The following is a 17,817-nucleotide window of genomic DNA, read 5'->3' on the forward strand; positions in this document are numbered from 1 at the left end:
TACCGTTTACAAAATAGGTGGCAGTAAGAGCTCACGTTAATTTTTGCTAAGGGCAACATTAGCGCGTGGCCATTAACTTGGAAAATCAGCCATTTTCTGGCTGAGGTAAAAAAATGGCCTTAGCACACAGGAAAAAGATCAGCGTAAGAGCAGGCTAAGGCCACTTTCTACTACAGCTTTGTAAAATGACCCCTAATGTTTCAAACACAATTTAGTAAAGAAAAAAAAAGCAAAACAAAAAAGTTTTATCATGCTATTTTTAATAGTCAGTAAAAGGGTTATAAATTAAAATTAGTTTTATTCTACACAGTGTTCATTATAACATTAATATATTTGCTTAATAACATTTTAGCAGAATACGAGAGCTCAGGGGCTGATGAAGAAAAGTCCCTGGCAAGAACAGTTTGCTATTTCCAACTCAGTAAAAATTACCAAGGTGGAATTAGCAAGCCATTTTCAAAAGAAATCACATGCAAATGAGCTGCATGAACTATTACCATGCAGCTCAGTAAGGAAAAAAACAGGGCATGTGTATAGCAGTCAATCAGTAAAGGTGGCTGCTAGGTGCGTGCCGTGAACGCAGCTCCATAGTTGTTAAAAATGCCATCATAACCACTGAGAGGCGCTTCTTGGTTGGCCAAAGTTGTTAAACTTGCTCCCCACTGCTGAAAGGCGCTCCCTGATTGGCTATAGAGTTATTAAGCTCCGCCCCCACACATTTTGGTTCATGACAGCTGTGAGGTGTGGTGCTTGGCGTGCTTTGGAAAAAGGTATGGAGGCATATGTTTGGTAGGAGGGTGGGCAACACAGGAACCGTCTTTGCAATGGTTCTATGGTCCGCTTGTGAGAAGTGGCAAGATCGTGCTGGTGTATTGTTTGTTGGGTTGGGTTCCAGCTTTCGCAACCCCCAGGGGTGAAGTGGATAGTCATGAACACTTGAGAAGAACCAAAGGATTAGTTTGCCTTAAAAATATAGTGCTCTCTCAGCAATGCCCCATAGGAGCTCGCTGTCTGCTACCCAGACTGGACCACAAAGCAGTAAGATAGAGCCTGGCATGCAGTTTTCTTTAGGATCTCTGTACGATCTGTAGGGTGACTGTTTATGAGAATCTGCTCCATGCATGTCTATTTGCTACTCAGAAAGGAGTCCCAGCTGGAAAGGGAGAAGTAATTCCACGACCATGGGCATGTGTGTTGTGACAGATCAATGAGATGTGCACGGGCGTAGTTGCTGGGATTTCTCTGAGGCTGAGAGGGGAAAGGTTTGTAAGATCAGGAGAGCGGGAAATGCCTGCTGTTCAGCCGCTTCTTCTGCTGCACAGGCTGCAGTGGGATGTTGTTCACTATGTTGGGGCTCCGGCCTGTCAGCCTTCTCTGTCTCCCCACCTGCCTGTTACTACGTCTGCTCCAGACCGCTCGTAAAACTTCCCCCGGTAAAGATAGGTGGGCCTTTCTATGCATCACTCGTAAATGGCTGTGCATCCCTTGGAATGTATATTTATTTATTTGTTACATTTGTATCCCACATTTTCCCACCTATTTGCAGGCTCAATGTGGCTTATATAGTACTGGACAGGCGTTCGCCAATTCCGGTATAAACAGTTACACAGTGATGTTATGGTAGAATAGGGTTCATGAGGAACAAACAAACATATTAGGGAATCATATAGAGGAAGACTTACATTATGTCCATTACGTTCTTTGGTTTCATCATGCTGCTGAGTTCAGGTATTTAAGTAAGGTCGGTAGGGTATGCCTTTTAGAACAGGTAAGTTTTTAGTGATTTCCGAAAGTTTAGGTGGTTATACGTTGTTTTCACGGCTTTTGGTAGTACGTTCCAAAGTTGTGTGCTTATGTAGGAAAAGCTGGATGCATAAGTTGATTTGTATTTGAGTCCTTTGCAGCTTGGGTAGTGGAGGTTTAGATAAGTTCGTGTTGATCCGGTTGTATTTCTGATTGGTAGGTCGATGAGGTCTGTCATGTATCCTGGGGCCTCGCCGTAGATAATCTTATGATTAAATACTTGTGAGGAAACAATGTGTTTTAAGTATGTAAAATGTATTGGCAATTTTCTGCATTATGTTTGAAGTGTATTTCTCCTATTTGGCCAGCAGATGGTGCACGTTTATGCTTAAAGCGGTTAGGAGGACTGACGTCTTTATTTGGCACACAGATAACAGCAAGTGTCTGTAATGATGGGAAAATTAGGTTCTTACCTTGGTAATTTTCTTTCCTTTAGTCATAGCAGATGAAGCCATTACGTATGGGTTATGTCCATCAACCAGCAGGGGAGATAGAGAGCACTCAAACTTTCACAGTGCCCTCTTGGCCAGCTAGCTCCACTGCCTCTTCAGTATTTGAAGCTTCCAAAGCAGTATGGCAAACCGCAATGGGAATCACAAGAGCTTTCCTCACAGCGAACGATGGCCCATCACAAGGGCATGAACTCATAAAGGAGGGAATGCACATCCTCCTGGAGGGAATAAACTCATCCTCCTTATTGTATAAGTGGAGGGGAACACACGCGCCTCCTGGAGGGAATCACACATCCTCCCAACACACTGGAGGGAATGAACTCATCCTCCTATTTATAGAACTGGAGGGGAACACACGCGCCTCCTGGAGAGAATCAACACATCCTCCAAAAAAAACATGCTGGAGGGAATGAACAAATCCTCCTAAATTTAAACTGAACATGAATCCTGAAGATTGTTTTCCAACTTTCTCCCAAGGAAGGAACTTCAGGAAATTAGAACAGAACCTGAAAAAAAAAAACAGATTCACAGGATACAGACAATCATACAGGGAGGGCTCATGGCTTCATCTGCTATGACTAAAGGAAAGAAAATTACCAAGGTAAGAACCTAATTTTCCCTTCCTTGTCATCAAGCAGATGAAGCCATTACGTATGGGATGTAACAAAGCAATCCCTAGATTGGGTGGGAACAAGCCACACCACACGCTAGCACTTGTGCACCAAAACGCGCATCCCTCCTGGCAGCCACATCCAGCCAGTAATGTCGGGCAAAGGAGAGCTTAGAAGCCCATGTTGCTGCACTGCATATCTCTTGAAGAGAGAGTGCTCCAGTTTCAGCCCAAGAGGAAGAAATCGCTCTAGTAGAATGTGCCTTAAAGGCTACAGGCGGAACCCTGCCGGCCAGCAGATAAGCTGAAAAGATAGTTTCTTTGAGCCAGCGGGCAATAGTGGCTTTAGACGCTGGAGACCCTCTGCGAGAACCGGATAGCAAAACAAACAGATGATCAGAAGTCCTGAAAGAGTTAGTAACTCGCAGATACTGCAGCAGAGTCCTGCGCACATCCAAAAGGTGCAGCTGCCCAAAAGATTCTGGAAACTCTTCCTCTGAAAAAGAGGGCAAGAAAATAGGCTGGTTTAAGTGAAAGGCTAAAACCACCTTAGGCATAAAGGAAGGCACGGTCCGAACCGTGACTCCGGACTCTGAAAATTGCAGAAATGGGTCTCTACAGGACAGCGCCTGGAGCTCTGACACCCGTCTCGCCGAGGTAATGGCCACCAGAAAAACGGCCTTCAGTGTCAAGTCTTTCTCCGATGCTCGCCAAAGCGGCTCAAAAGGAGATGCCTGCAGGGTTTTCAAAACTAGCCCCAGGTTCCAAGCTGGACAGGGTGCTCGCACTGGAGGTCGGAGCCGAAGCACCCCTCTAAGAAACCGTGCCACATCTGGGTGAGCAGCCAAAGACACGCCTTCCACCTTACCACGAAGGGAGGCCAACGCTGCCACCTGCACCCGCAGGGAATTATAGGCCAAGCCTTTTTGTACACCTTCCTGCAAAAAGTCCAGAATCGGCGAGACAGGAGCCCGCATTGGAACAATGGCTCTGGAAGCACACCAAGACTCAAACAGACACCAAATCCTGGCATAAGCCACGGAAGTGGACCGCTTGCGGGCTTGCAGGAGAGTGAAAATAACTTTATTGGAATAACCTTTATCCCTCAATTGCGCCCTCTCAATAGCCATGCCGTAAGACCAAAGCGGCCGGCGTCCTCCATGGCTACCGGTCCCTGAGTCAACAGGTTCGGTACCAGAGGTAACGGCAGAGGAGCCTCCAGGAGCATCTGTCGGAGGTCTGCATACCAAGGTCTCCTTGGCCAATCCGGGGCGATGAGGACCACTTCTCCTGGGTGCAGCCGAATCCGCAAGAGCAGGCGCCCTATCAAGGGCCATGGGGGAAACACATAAAGTAGACCCGGAGGCCAGGGTTGAGCCAAGGCATCCAACCCCGCCGAGCGAGGATCTCTCCGTCTGCTGAAGAAGCACGGGACTTTGGTATTGGCACTTGTCGCCATTAGATCCATCATGGGCTTACCACATTTCGCACAGATCTGCAGGAATACTTCGTCTGCCAGATTCCATTCTGCTGGATCGATCTGATGCCTGCTCAGATAATCGGCCTGCACATTGCTCTGACCTGCAATATGAGCTGCCGACAGACACTGAAGATGCAGCTCGGCCCAGTGGCAAATCAGTTCGGCCTGCGCGGCTAGTGCTCTGCACCTTGTTCCGCCTTGTCGATTTATATAGGCCACCGTTGTCGTGTTGTCCGACATCACTCTGACAGCCAATCCTTCCAGGGTTACTTGAAAGGCCAGAAGCGCCTGAAACACCGCTTTCAACTCTAGGCGGTTGATGGACCACTCCGTCTCCTCGGGTGTCCATAGACCCTGGGCATGCTTCCCCTTGCAGTGTGCACCCCAGCCCTTCAGGCTGGCATCTGTTACCACTAGGCACCAAACGGGGAGCGTCAGCGGCATTCCTCGCCGCAGCATGCTGTCCGAGAGCCACCACTCCATGCTGAGACGGGCCGCAGGGAGCCAAGTAAGTCTGCATTGGTAATCCTGAGAAATAGGAGACCATCTCCGGAGTAGGGAATACTGTAGAGGTCTCAGGTGCGCTCTCGCCCAGGGTACCACTTCCATCATGGCTGTCATCGATCCCAGCAACTGGACAATGTCCCAAGCTCGCGGGCAGGGCATCCTCAGGAGCAGACGGACCTGATTCTGAAGCTTGCACCGCCTTAGCTCGGGTAGGAACACATAGCCCGAGACTGTGTCGAACCTGGCCCCCAAAAAACTCTAGAGATTGTGAAGGGGACAGGTGACTTTTGGCCATATTGACGACCCAGCCTAGAGATTGCAGTACTGAGACCACTCTGGCTGTAGCTTGTAACCTCTCTGTTGCAGAGTCTGCTCTGATGAGCCAGTTGTCTAGGTACGGGTGAACCCTGATACCTTCTCGCCTGAGAAAAGCAGCTACTACCACCATTACCTTCGAAAAGGTTCGGGGAGCTGTGGCGAGGCCAAAAGGCAAGGCCCTGAACTGGAAATGTTTTCCCAACACCGCAAACCTCAGAAACTTCTGGTGCGGGGGCCAAATCGGTATGTGCAAGTAAGCTTCTTTCAGGTCTAGAGACGTGAGAAACTCTCCTGGCTGAACCGCCGCAATGACGGAGCGCAGGGATTCCATGTGGAAATGCCGCACTCTCAGGGACTTGTTCACTTCTTTTAAGTCCAGAATAGGGCGAAAGGACCCACCTTTTCGCGGCACCACAAAGTAGATGGAGTATCGGACGCAGCCTTGCTCGGCGGGAGGCACCGGGGTCACTGCCCCTAACTGAATCAGACCTTGTAAAGTCTCCTCCACCGCCGCCCGTTTGACGGCAGAACCGCATCGGGACTCCACAAACACGTCTCTTACTGGGGCGTTGAATTCTATTCTGTATCCATCTCTGATCAGGTCCAGAACCCACTGATCTGAGGAAATCTTGGCCCACTCCTCGACAAAGAGGAAAAATCAGGTCAAAAACCTCTGTTCCAGCGTCTCTGTGTTTAAAAACGCGACGCGACTTTTTTTTTTTTTTTTAAGCTGTGAGGAAAGCAGAGGTATTGAAGACTCCGGAGGCTCAGATGAGTGGGAAAGGCAGGGAAAGGGCGAACCTATATGCCTGCATCCACTGTTGGTGGGTAAGGACAGGGAAAGCAAGGCAATATGTCCACATCCACAGAGGTATGGGTAAGGCAGGGAAAGGGCTAACCTATGTGCCTTTAAAGTGAAGCTGCTATAGCCTCCAACACCCCGGTTAACAACTGGCAAGCCAGGAACCACCTCCCGGCAGATTTTTCTGGAGCTCGAACAAGCTGCAGCCACCCTGCTAAGGGAGATAGAGAATACTGAAGAGGCAGTGGAGCTAGCTGGCCAAGAGGGCACTGTGAAAGTTTGAGTGCTCTCTATCTCCCCTGCTGGTTGATGGACATAACCCATACGTAATGGCTTCATCTGCTTGATGACAAGGAAGTAACTGATTTTTATTTGAAACTTGACTGTTCTGGGCTCTTATTGGCCTGAAGTTTTGAAAAATTACTCAGTAGGGCTGACTGTTGCTTCAGTCAGTCCTAGCCAGGAAGGAAAGAGACAAATCCCTTTGCTGAGGCTCTGTGAACAGTTACATGTCCTGACCTTCTCAGGTACTGTTCAGCCAGTATGCAAATGTTTAGTTAGTGTTATAATTGATCCATATTTCAGTTACCTGTTATTGTTTGCTGATTGCACTTCTTTTGGTGCATTGTTCAATTTTTTTAAAGGGGATAAACACAATTATTTGTTAGCCCTGTTTGTCTGGACAGATAAAAAATCCTGGTGGTTTGTGTGTTGGGTCTGTGAGTGCTTTCTGGGAGCTGTAGGACCACTGGGAGTGTGGCTCTAGTAACCTAGAAATCACTAGGGGTAATTTGAGAGCAGGAGACTCGCCCACAGGCGGCTGTGACCCACTCGCTAAGAGCAGGGTGCTAGCATACAGCACAAGCAGCAGGTGCAGGAGGAACTGAGCTGGTCTCAAAGTGGCAGCGGGGTAACCCCCAGGCGGGTGGCTAGGTGTTTCGTGACAATACTAATCATACTAATCAGCTCTTTTAAATAGTGGAATTAGAAAAGTGCAGAGAAGGGTGACAGAAATGATAACGGGGATGGGATGACTTCCCTATGAGAAAAGGCTAAAGCGGCTAGGCTAGGGCTCTTCAGCTTGGAGAAAAAATGGCTGAGGGGAGATATGACAGCGGTCTTTAAAATAATGAGTGGAGTGGAAAGGGTAGATGTGAAGCATCTGTTTACTCTTTTCAAAAATACTAGGACAAAGGGGGGCATTCAATGAAGCTACAAAGTAGTAAATTTAAAATGAATTGGAGAAAATGTTTCTTCACTCAGCGTGTAATTAAACTCTGGAATTCGTTGCCAGAGAATGCAGCAAAGGCAGTTAGCATAGCAGGGTTTTAAAAAAAGATTTGGATGGCTTCCTAAAGGAAAAGTCCATAGACCATTATTAAAATGGACCGGGAAAATCCACTGCTTATTTCTGGGATAAGCAGCATAAAATGTTTTGTACTTTATTGGGATCTTATAAAAAGAATTGAAGCGGTGCAAAGAAAAGCTAGGAGAATGGTATGGGATTTGCGTTACAAGACGTATGAGGAGAGACTTGCTGAACTAAACATGTATACTCTGGAGGAAAGGAGAAACAGGGGTGATATGATACAGACGTTCAAATATTTGAAAGGTATTAATCCGCAAACGAACCTTTTCTGGAGATGGGAAGATGGTAGAACAAGAAGACATGAAATGAGATTGAAGGGGGGCAGACTCAAGAAAAATGTCAGGAAGTATTTTTTCACGGAGAGAGTAGTGGATGCTTGGAATGCCCTCCCGCGGGAGGTGGTGGAAATGAAAACGGTAACGGAATTCAAACATGCGTGGGATAAGCATAAAGGAATCCTGTGCCGAAGGAATGGATCCTCAGGAGCTTAGTCAAGATCGGGAGGTGGGGCTGGTGGTAGGGAGGCGGGGATAGTGCTGGGAAGACTTATACAGTCTGTGCCAGAGCCGGTGGTGGGAAGCGGGACTGGTGGTTGGGAGGCGGGGATAGTGCTGGGCAGACTTGTACGGGCTGTGCCAGAGCCGGTGGTTGGGAGGCGAGGATAGAACTGGGCAGACTTATACGGTCTGTGCCAGAGCCAGTGGTTGGGAGGCGGGGCTGGTGGTTGGGAGGCAGGGATAGTGCTGGGCAGACTTATACGGTCTGTGCCCTGAAGAGCACAGGTACAAATCAAAGTAGGGTATACACAAAAAGTAGCACATATGAGTTATCTTTGCTTTGGTCTTCACCGAGGAGGATTTGGGAGGGACACCGGTGCCAGAAAGCGTATTTGAAGCAGGCGAATCGGAGAAACTAAACAAATTCTCTGTAAACTTGGAGGATGTAATGGGTCAGTTCTGCAAATTGAAGAGTAGTAAATCACCAGGACCTGATGGTATTCATCCCACAGTATTAATAGAACTGAAAAATGAACTTGTAGAGCTACTGTTTGTAATATGCAATCTATCCCTAAAATTGAGTGTGGTACCGGAAGACTGGAGGGTAGCCAATGTAACGCCAATTTTTAAAAAAGGTTCCAGAGGAGATCCGGGAAATTATAGACCAGTGAGTCTAACGTCGGTAGCGGGAAAAATGGTAGAGGCTATTATTAAGAATAAAATTACAGAGCACATACAAAAACATGGGCTGATGAGACAAAGTCAGCACAGATTTAGTGAAGGGAAGTTTTGCCTCACCAATCTACTGCATTTTTTTGAGGGGGTGAACATGTGGACAATGGGGAGCCGGTGGATATTGTGTATCTGGATTTTCAAAAGGCGACAAAGTGCCTCATGAAAGACTCCAGAGGAAACTGGAGAGTCATGGGATCGGTGGTAGGGTATTACTATGGATTAAGAACTAGTTGAAAGATAGGAAGCAAAGAGTAGGGTTGAATGGTTAGTATCCTCAGTGGAGAAGGGTAGTTAGTGGGGTCCCGTAGGGGTCTGAATTGGGACTGCTGCTTTTTAACATATTTATAAATGACCTAGAGATGGGAGTAACTAGTGAGCTAATTAAATTCGCAGATGACACAAAGTTATTCAGGGTCGTCAAGTCACAGGAGGAGTGTGAAAGATTACAGGAGGACCTCGCAAGACTGGGGGATTGGGCGTCCAAGTGGCAGATGAAGTTCAATGTTGACAACTGCAAAGTGATGCATGTGGGTAAGAGGAACCTGAATTACAGCTATGCCATGCAAGGTTCCGCGTTAGGAGTCATGGACCTAGAAAGGGATCTGGGAGTCATCGTTGATAAGACGTTAAAATCTTCTGCTCAGTGTGCTGTGGCAGCTAAGAAAGCGCACAGAATGTTGAGTATTATTAGGAAAGGGATGGAAAACAAACACGAGGATGTCATAATGCCGTTGTGACACTCCATGGTGCGACCGCACCTCGAGTATTGTGTCCAATTCTGGTTGACGCATCTCAAAAAAGATAAAAAGGAATTAGAGAAGGTGCAGAGAAGGGCAACAAAAATGATAAAGGGAATGGAACGACTTCCCTATGAGGAAAGGCTGAGAAGGTTAGGGCTCTTCAGCTTGTAGAAAAGGCGGCTGAGGGGTGATATGATAGAAGTCTACAAGATAATGAGCGGATCAGAGCGGACAGATGTGAAGCGTTTGTTTACACTTTCAAACAACAAAAAAAGCCAGGGGACACAAGATGAAGCTACAATATGGTAGATTTAAAACAAATAGGAGAAAGTGTTTCTGTACTCAGCATGTAGTTAGACTCTGGAATGCGTTGCCGGAGAATGTAGTGACACCAGCTGGCCTTACGGAATTTCAAGGGGGTTTGGATAGATTTCTGAGGGGAAAGTCCGTTGAACTTTATTAAATATTTTTTTTTTGTGGGGGGGGGGGGGGGGGGGGTTGCCGGGCTCTTGAAGCCTGGATTGGCCACTTTCAAAGACAGGATGCTGGGCTTGATGGACCCTTGGTCTTTTCCCAGTATGGCGGTACTTATGTACTGGATTGGCCACTGTTAGAAACAGGATTGGTCTGTCCCAGTATGGCAATACTTATGTACTTAAATACATTAGAATACGACTCCTGTAGTCTGCTGGACCGCATGGTTAAAAGCCCGCAGAGCTCCTTTGTGAATCTCCCATGGAATAACGTGTTCGCTAAACCAACTAGAATTGGTCAGAAAAGCACGTTGCTGGCCTGGTAGGTTTTGTGAATCAGGCCCCCAGTTTTGTAAAATCTTAAAGCCACATATATGGCTGATACATGAGAATATTCAGCCTGTCTTATAAAACATTCAGCTCTGGCCACCCCTACATAAATTTATATCCCGCACAGTTTTGGACAAGACCTTCAGTGCTCAAATTTATAGCATAGTGTAACATACAGTGGAACTTAATATTGCCATATACCATTTAAAGGGAAATAAATTCAGAGGATGTAGCAAATATATTGTGGCAATTTTTTCGGCATCCTACAGTAGTAATATTGCAACATGCATAGTTAAAAACAAAACTGAATAATTTACCCAGATTCAGGATGTGAAGAATTATTTTTTGTAGTGATAGGATTTGATTGCTTTTATTCAAGAAACTGGAAAGTAAAAAAACTATGATAAAAAATGCATCTCAGGAGGACCACATCTCTCAGTTACAGCCCCCCTCAGCATCACATACACATGATCAGCATTACTACCAAAATGCATGACCCTCGCTATCCTTTCTTTGTATATTGGGGGGGGGGGGGGGGGGGGGGGGGAATGTCACATTCTCCTACCATCAACATTGGAAAATAAGGGCAAGAAGCCAAAGATGTTTGCACATACTTTAGTCATCTAAATTGAAGTATATTTAGATGACTAAAGTATGTGCAAAAATCTTTGAACTTATCTAATCCTTGCTCCAGAGGAAATAATGAGGAAAATGTAACATAGTTAATGTTGAGAGATAAAGACCTGCATGGTCCATCCAGTCTGCCCATTAAGGAGGCCAGAGTTGAATCTGGTACTCTGTACAGGTTTCACTTCATGATTAAATACTGGCATAAGAGTCACATTTTCAAAATTATTGAGGGTGCTTTATAAAACCAACAGAAATTACCCCACCCTGTACAAAGTCAAGGAGTTTGCTAAATATTGGTTCCTATGAATACTGGTATACTTTATCTCCGTCTCTCCCTGCCAGTTTTGGAGCACAAGCTACAAGAGACTGCCTGGCACCGGTCCTACTTCCCAACTACTAGAGCTACCGTCAAAGCTCACTCCAGGGTCGATCTTGATCTGTTTTTGACACTTACGGGATCCAGACCACAGAAGTATGCTCTAGAGGAGACTAAATTTCAGGTTTTGGATTTGGCACCAAAACCGGCCCAAAATTCAGATTTGGGTTTTGACCGAAAATGTCAGTGTATTTTTGGCTGAAACCGAAACTCTCTCCTCCCCCCCTTGTGATCACTCTCTGTCCCCCCCCCCCAAAGCAGATGGGTCATCTGGCGGCAGCTTCAGTTCCAGAACCTCCCTCCCCCCCCCTGGCCGCAGCCCTCTCCTTGGCCTACCTTTTCATTGGTGGGTAGTGGATGCAGGAGTGACCCAACTCGCTCCTGCACATGCCTGGCCTAGAAAATGGCTTGCGAGACTGCCATAGTAGGTCCCCACAGCAATCTTGAGAATGGAACTTGCATGGGCAACAACGCTCTTGCCTATGCTGAGGGACCTCCCACGGCAGTCTTGAAAGACTGCCATTGAAGTCCTGGAAGCCATTTTCTGGGCCGGGTACATGCAGGATGCACCCACTACCCACCAATGAAAAGGTAGCCCCAGGAGAGGGCTGCTTCTGTAGGTAGGATTCAAGAGAGAAGTCTGGGTCGGGGGGGGGGGCAGTTTCATTTTCAGCTTTGGTTTCTACTGAAACTGAGCAGCCGATTTTAGTCACAGATTCAATTTCAGTAGAAACCAAAGATCTTGGTTTCAGTCAGGCTCTAGTTTGCCCGGCATTGGTCTTACTTCCCAACCTCTGAAGCTGCCATCAAAGCTCACTCCAGTTATGAGGTCATTTGTGGAGGACTACATCTGTTCTTCTTCAACCCTGTGGAACTGCCGTTATCTATAAGGATACGTAGAACAGCAGTATTTGTTTAGTAGGTCCACCTTTTCCTCATCACATATCAGTTCTCAGCAGCTTTCAGTCTCACAATTCTATTTCTAGTCTTCCTCCTTTCCCCAGTATATCTGAAGAAAAAGTCTTGTCACCTCTACTTATGACTTCAGCCATTTGTTTCTACCTGCACTTTTGCCAGCCTATTTCTCTCTTTACTTCTTTGAGTTTTTATGTGGTATTCTTTTCTATGTTCTTCTTTCTATGTTGTTCTGTATTAATAAATGCCACCTGTTTACCCTTTATTCCTTCGGACACTTGTTTGGTGAACCATACAGGTTTTCTTTTCCTCTTTCTTTTGTTTACTTTCCTTACATAAAGATCCATTGCCACTTTTATTGCTCCTTTCAGCTTAGACTACTGACTTTCTACTTCTCTTACCCTGCTAGCTCTTTCCTCAGTTGTTCCCTCATGTTTGAAATCCAGGACTTTTGAGTTTTATGTGTCTACACTCCCCTCTAGTTCCTATATCCAACCATACAGTGGATACACTATTCCCAGGGGGCTCACCCAGACAGAGACATTTTTCCCATTTGTGAGAATGAGATCCCAAGTTGCCTCTTCTCTGGTGGGTTCTGTCATCATTTGCCTGAGGATAGCATTTTGAAAGGCATCCACTATCTCTCTTCTTCTTTCCAATTCTGCAGATGGAACACTCCAAACTGCATCCAGCAAACTGAAATCTCCCAACAACAGCACCTCACCACCTTTCATTCCTAGCCTTTGGATATCTGTAACTAGATCTTTGACCAGATTTTGTGTCGAAGGTCTGTACATGACATCATCTCTATCCAAGACAATTCATATTATTTCTTTCTTTCCCTAGTTGCTCTGAATTTCAGTCACTTTTGTGTTGAAAACAGTTGTAAAGCAACTGTGCCATAAAATCAACTGACCTTTCTAACAATTCTGTTTATGTTAAAGAGAAAAATAATCACAACTAAATATTTAGAATGGCATATGGGAGTTAACTGTCACTCAAAAATTTAATTAAGCCTTAGAACAAATAACTAAGTTCTGATTTTCTGTACACAGAATCTTTACCATAACAATTAGACCTCATACAAGAATTAACACCTTTTAACAATAAGGTATGTTAGGTTTAAGTTGAAGAACTCTATTAAAGGACTTGATATATCGTATGATGCCCCCGAGTACTTCTTTGCAGTTTATAGGGCGAAGGGCGACTAAAATGATAGCGGGGATGGGACGACTTCCCTATGAGGAAAGACTAAGGAAGCTAGGGCTTTTCAGCTTGGAGAAGAGACGGCTGAGGGGAGACATGATAGAGGTATATAAAATAATGAGTGGAGTGGAACAGGTGGATGTGAAGCGCCTGTTCACGCTTTCCAAAAATACTAGGACTAGGGGGCATGCGATGAAACTACAGTGTAGTAAATTTAAAACAAATAGGAGAAAGTTTTTCTTCACCCAACGCATAATTAAACTCTGGAATTCGTTGTCGGAGAACGTAGTGAAGGTGGTTAGCTTGGCAGAGTTTAAAAAGGGGTTAGACGGTTTCCTAAATGACAAGTCCATAGACCGCTACTAAATGGACTTGGGAAAAATCCACAATTTCGGGAATAACTTGTATAAAATGTTTGTGCGTTTGGGTAGCTTGCCAGATGCCCTTGACCTGGACTGGCCGCTGTCGGGGTCAGGATGCTGGGCTCGATGGACCTTTGGTCTTTTCCCAGTATGGCATTACTTATGTACTTATAATTAAAAGAGGATAACAAAAAGAAAGGAATGTACAAACTCAAAAGGAAAGAGGAAGAAAAGTGAGCACAGAACCTAGATTTGGAGCACACATAGATTGCCAATTAGAGCAGTGCTTCTCAATCCTCTCCAGGAGGCACACATAGCCAATTCAGGTTTTTAAGACCACCACCATGAATATACGTATGATGAGCCTCCAGTATCTGCAAATTTAACTCATACATAGTCATGGTGGCAATCCTGAAATCCTGCCTCCAGGAGAGGGTTGAGAAGAACTGAATTAGTGAATAGCTGCTCCCTCTTTCAAAATGCCAAGTGATGAATCATCCCTTTGTGAATAAATGTTTGAGGATGTGATGGTAAGGGCAAGTGGGATTGGCTGTGGTAGGGGCAAGATTTTGAGACTGTATGCAGCCCTTCTAGTTCATATAGTGAGAGGCCAAAATTCATTTTCAGATGGGAAGATGATCTGGGGAGTGCATTATTGGATTAAGAGTGAAAAACAATATACCAGAGGTTGCTAAAATTTTGATATCCAGGTACTTTTATTGAAAATGGTTATAAAATACTATATAACGGTACTACATGCTGGAATGCTTGCAGCGAGTCTTGGGAACAGGCATTTGTCTGTCCTGGTGCGAGTGTGGACAGAGGCACTTTTCAGCGTATTTGGTGGACAAATTCTCCCCCTTATTGAGGGGATACTGAAATGCACAGTGGGGTTAGCAATGGGCCCGTTCTTGTTGAATTACAAAATAGTTGGCCTTAAGAGAGACTAATTGGTGGCCCAGATAGTGAGTGCAGCTCATCTGGTGGTGGCCGCTCACTTAAGACAGGGGGAGGGACTGTTGATGCAATGTGTTTTGGAAAAGTTGGATTATATATACTTGATATCCAAACTGACTGCGTTAAGAAGGAATAGGACAAGCTCATTCCTAAGAATTTGGGTATCTATGGAAAATGGAGGGGAATTTAGATTGAATAGGATTTAGTGGTGGGCACTTAGGGCCAGATGCACAAAGCTTACTGTGCTACTAACGTTTGCTTTAGACTGGTTGTAGCCAGTCTAAAGCAAGCAATTATTTTTAGCTAGTAACGCACAAAGGTTTTTTCAGAGGCTCTAACGTGTGCCATTAGCAGCCACTGAGAACCCCATGCAAATGTATTACAATTAGCTCATTAGTATTCTAATGTATATTCTGGTAGATACACAGCTCCAGAGTAGCAGTAATTTAATAAGCAAATTTTATGGCTGCTCTGGTCCAATGGACCCTTGTCACCCATCTCCGAATCATTTAAAAAAAAGTTTTCCTGGTGGTCCATTGAACCGGACCCCTTCCTCCCATATGCGCACACCCGCCATCCCAATCCTGATCGCCACTCCATCCCCCCCATCTCCCTCAGGCTCACCTAGAACAAAATGGTGGTGCCGAGGCCTTGCCCAGTGCATTATGGAATGTACTGGGCAAGGCTAAACACAATATAAGGAAAAAAAGCTCCTTAGATGGTATTTAGCCCTGTTCAGTGCATCCCAGAATGCACTAAGCAGGGCCTGGGCGCCAGGTCGGAACCAAGAGGGGGGTGTGCATGCACGGGGGAAGGGGTCTAGTTCACTGGACCACCAGGGAAATAGATTTTGAAGGGGGGGGGGGGGGGTTCAGAGTCCACTGGACCACCAGGGAAATTTTTTAAATCCTGTGGGGTTGGGGTCCAGTGCATCAGAGCTTTCAAATTCATTTGACAGCTCAGACTTGCAAAGAGAGAGCGATCCACAAAGGGCGATCCGTGCAGCTCATTTACATGTGATCCCCTTTGTGCATGGCTGCCTTTGTGCATCAGGCCCTTAATTCACTCCAGGGAGTACACCTCATGGTTTAGGGTTTACTTTATTTGATATGCTGAGTTTCCAAATAAAATACCAAAGCAGTTTACAATGTTGCATAAATAAAAAAAAAAAAGTGAAAAGTGTCAATACAATATAGGAAAAAAGTATAAGGAAAGGGGAAGGGCTGACAGAGATGGCTGTAATAAGGATGATAGTATCCCAGAAGTTGTCATCTCATCAATGTTTCCAACAACTATTAGAAAATAGTCTGGGAGTTCATAAGGAACACAGGGGGTGGGGGGAATGGGAAAAGCTACTGAGATGAGGAAATATATTCCTGTCTGTTAAGCTGCTTTGATGCCAATTCTATTGTGTTAATGTTGACCTAGCAATGTTTAATGTATCAATGCACTGAAGGAACAACAGTGCTTATTATTTTCTATTTTATTTGTAATTGTTATTGTTTTTGAGTAACAGAAAAAAAAAACCCACACATTTGAGGATGTGGCCATACAAAGAAGAGAGGCCATATATTAAGTATTTATGGTGGTCTCTGCTCCTTGGTTGCAGTATTTTTCTTTTTTTAGGCCAAGGTGAATTTTGTTTTGTTGTTTTTATTTTTCAGGTTTTTTTAATTGTTACTTAGGGCCCCTTTGTAAAATGCTTTAAAATTTGGGCAGACGTTTTCCACATGCTAAACCGAGATTTAATGTGTCCATATTTAGGACTTTTAAAATGTATTTATTGCTTGCAGATCCTGTGATAATTACTCAATTAGCACGTGGGACTTGCAAAAACATTTAACATGTAACCACTTAATTCCTCTTATTTAGGAGGCACTAAGCATTCCTGTGTTAAGTTTGCGTTATCCAGTTAGTGTATATTAATGCTAACATGCCAGCTGGATAATGCTTTCATGCCCATTCTCTGCCCACGACATGCACCTGCCCAAAAATATATATATATTTTAAAAAGGTGTAATTAGTGCACAAACTGACAAATTACCACAAAATGCTTTACTGCATTTTGCGGAAAGCCTTTTTTTGCATGTTAAACATGCATTAGTGCTTAACACCCTTTAGTAAAAAGGCCCCCTTAACCCTTTTTTTTTTTTTTAAATCTGTATAGCTCCTGAATATCAACAGAAAAGTTTCTATTCATGTTCTTTTCTCCCACTACTGAGCCATGCAGGAAGACATTCACTGGAACACCTATGTAATAGACTGCAGCAGTATAACATCATTTCACACTTTTGCACCCAGATTCCATATTGTGCGACTAGAATTGCTCATGCAAATCTGGGCATATTCTGATTTATGCACGCAACTCAACTGGTTAACAAGCCAATCAGCGTGCCAATAATTGGATGTTAACAAGCAATTATCGCTAGTCACTAATTAGTTTTTACATGCACTACTCGCTAAGCGTACGCTATAAAGTAGTCTGTGTAAATTCTACCACACTGGGCAGGTAGCGAGTGTTCCTAAAATTTACGCACAATGTTACAGAATAACCCATTCCACGCCTAAAGTTAGGTGTGGGCGTTTACACCAGTATTCCACTGGTGTAAATGGCTGTACCTAAATTTTAGTCATGTGGACATGCTATGCGTATTCTATAAACTGCGGCTTATAGAACACACGTATGCATGTTTTCCAGCTGTGCCAGGGGCTCTCAACCCAGTCCTCAGGACACACCTAGCTAGTCAGATTTCAGGATACCCACAATTAATATGAATGAGATTAGTTTGCATACAATGGATGTGGAGCATGCAAATCTATCTCATGCATATTCACTGTGGATGTCTTGAAAATGCAACTTGCTAGCTGTGTCTCGAGGACTGGGTTGAGAACCCTTGACCTGCGCCAATTTTTTCCGAACCAAATACAGAATCTAGCCCTTGAAGGCTTTGCTCACGAGTGCCCTACGCTTCTGCTACCTGTCACATTCTTTGAAGGAAAAAAAATGTGAAAGCTTCACCTTAGAGGGTGCTGAAATAATGCCCTTAGCAAAGAAAAAGACACAGTGTCACTTTTGTATACATACATAACATACTGCCATACTACATCTGTAGAAAAGAGAATCTGGATTCCCTCATGTAGCTTCCCACTTGTTCAAAAATGAGCTGGTCCCTTCCAAAACATTTCTATAATTTGATAGCACAGTGCAAGCCTGCTGGGAGAGCTCCTTGCAACCAACTCAGATTTTTAATGTTT

The 17,817-nt window shown here is 44.8% G+C and overlaps 1 protein-coding gene across 6 annotated transcripts in view; it reads right to left on the reverse strand.

Annotated features, from left to right (window-relative positions):
- MAP3K5 (mitogen-activated protein kinase kinase kinase 5) overlaps positions 1 to 17,817 on the reverse strand; it is a 534,389-nt gene that overhangs the window by 258,066 nt on the left and 258,506 nt on the right. The window lies entirely within an intron of this gene.

This window comes from Microcaecilia unicolor, chromosome 3 (assembly GCF_901765095.1).
Source record: "Microcaecilia unicolor chromosome 3, aMicUni1.1, whole genome shotgun sequence".
NCBI lineage: Eukaryota > Metazoa > Chordata > Amphibia > Gymnophiona > Siphonopidae > Microcaecilia > Microcaecilia unicolor.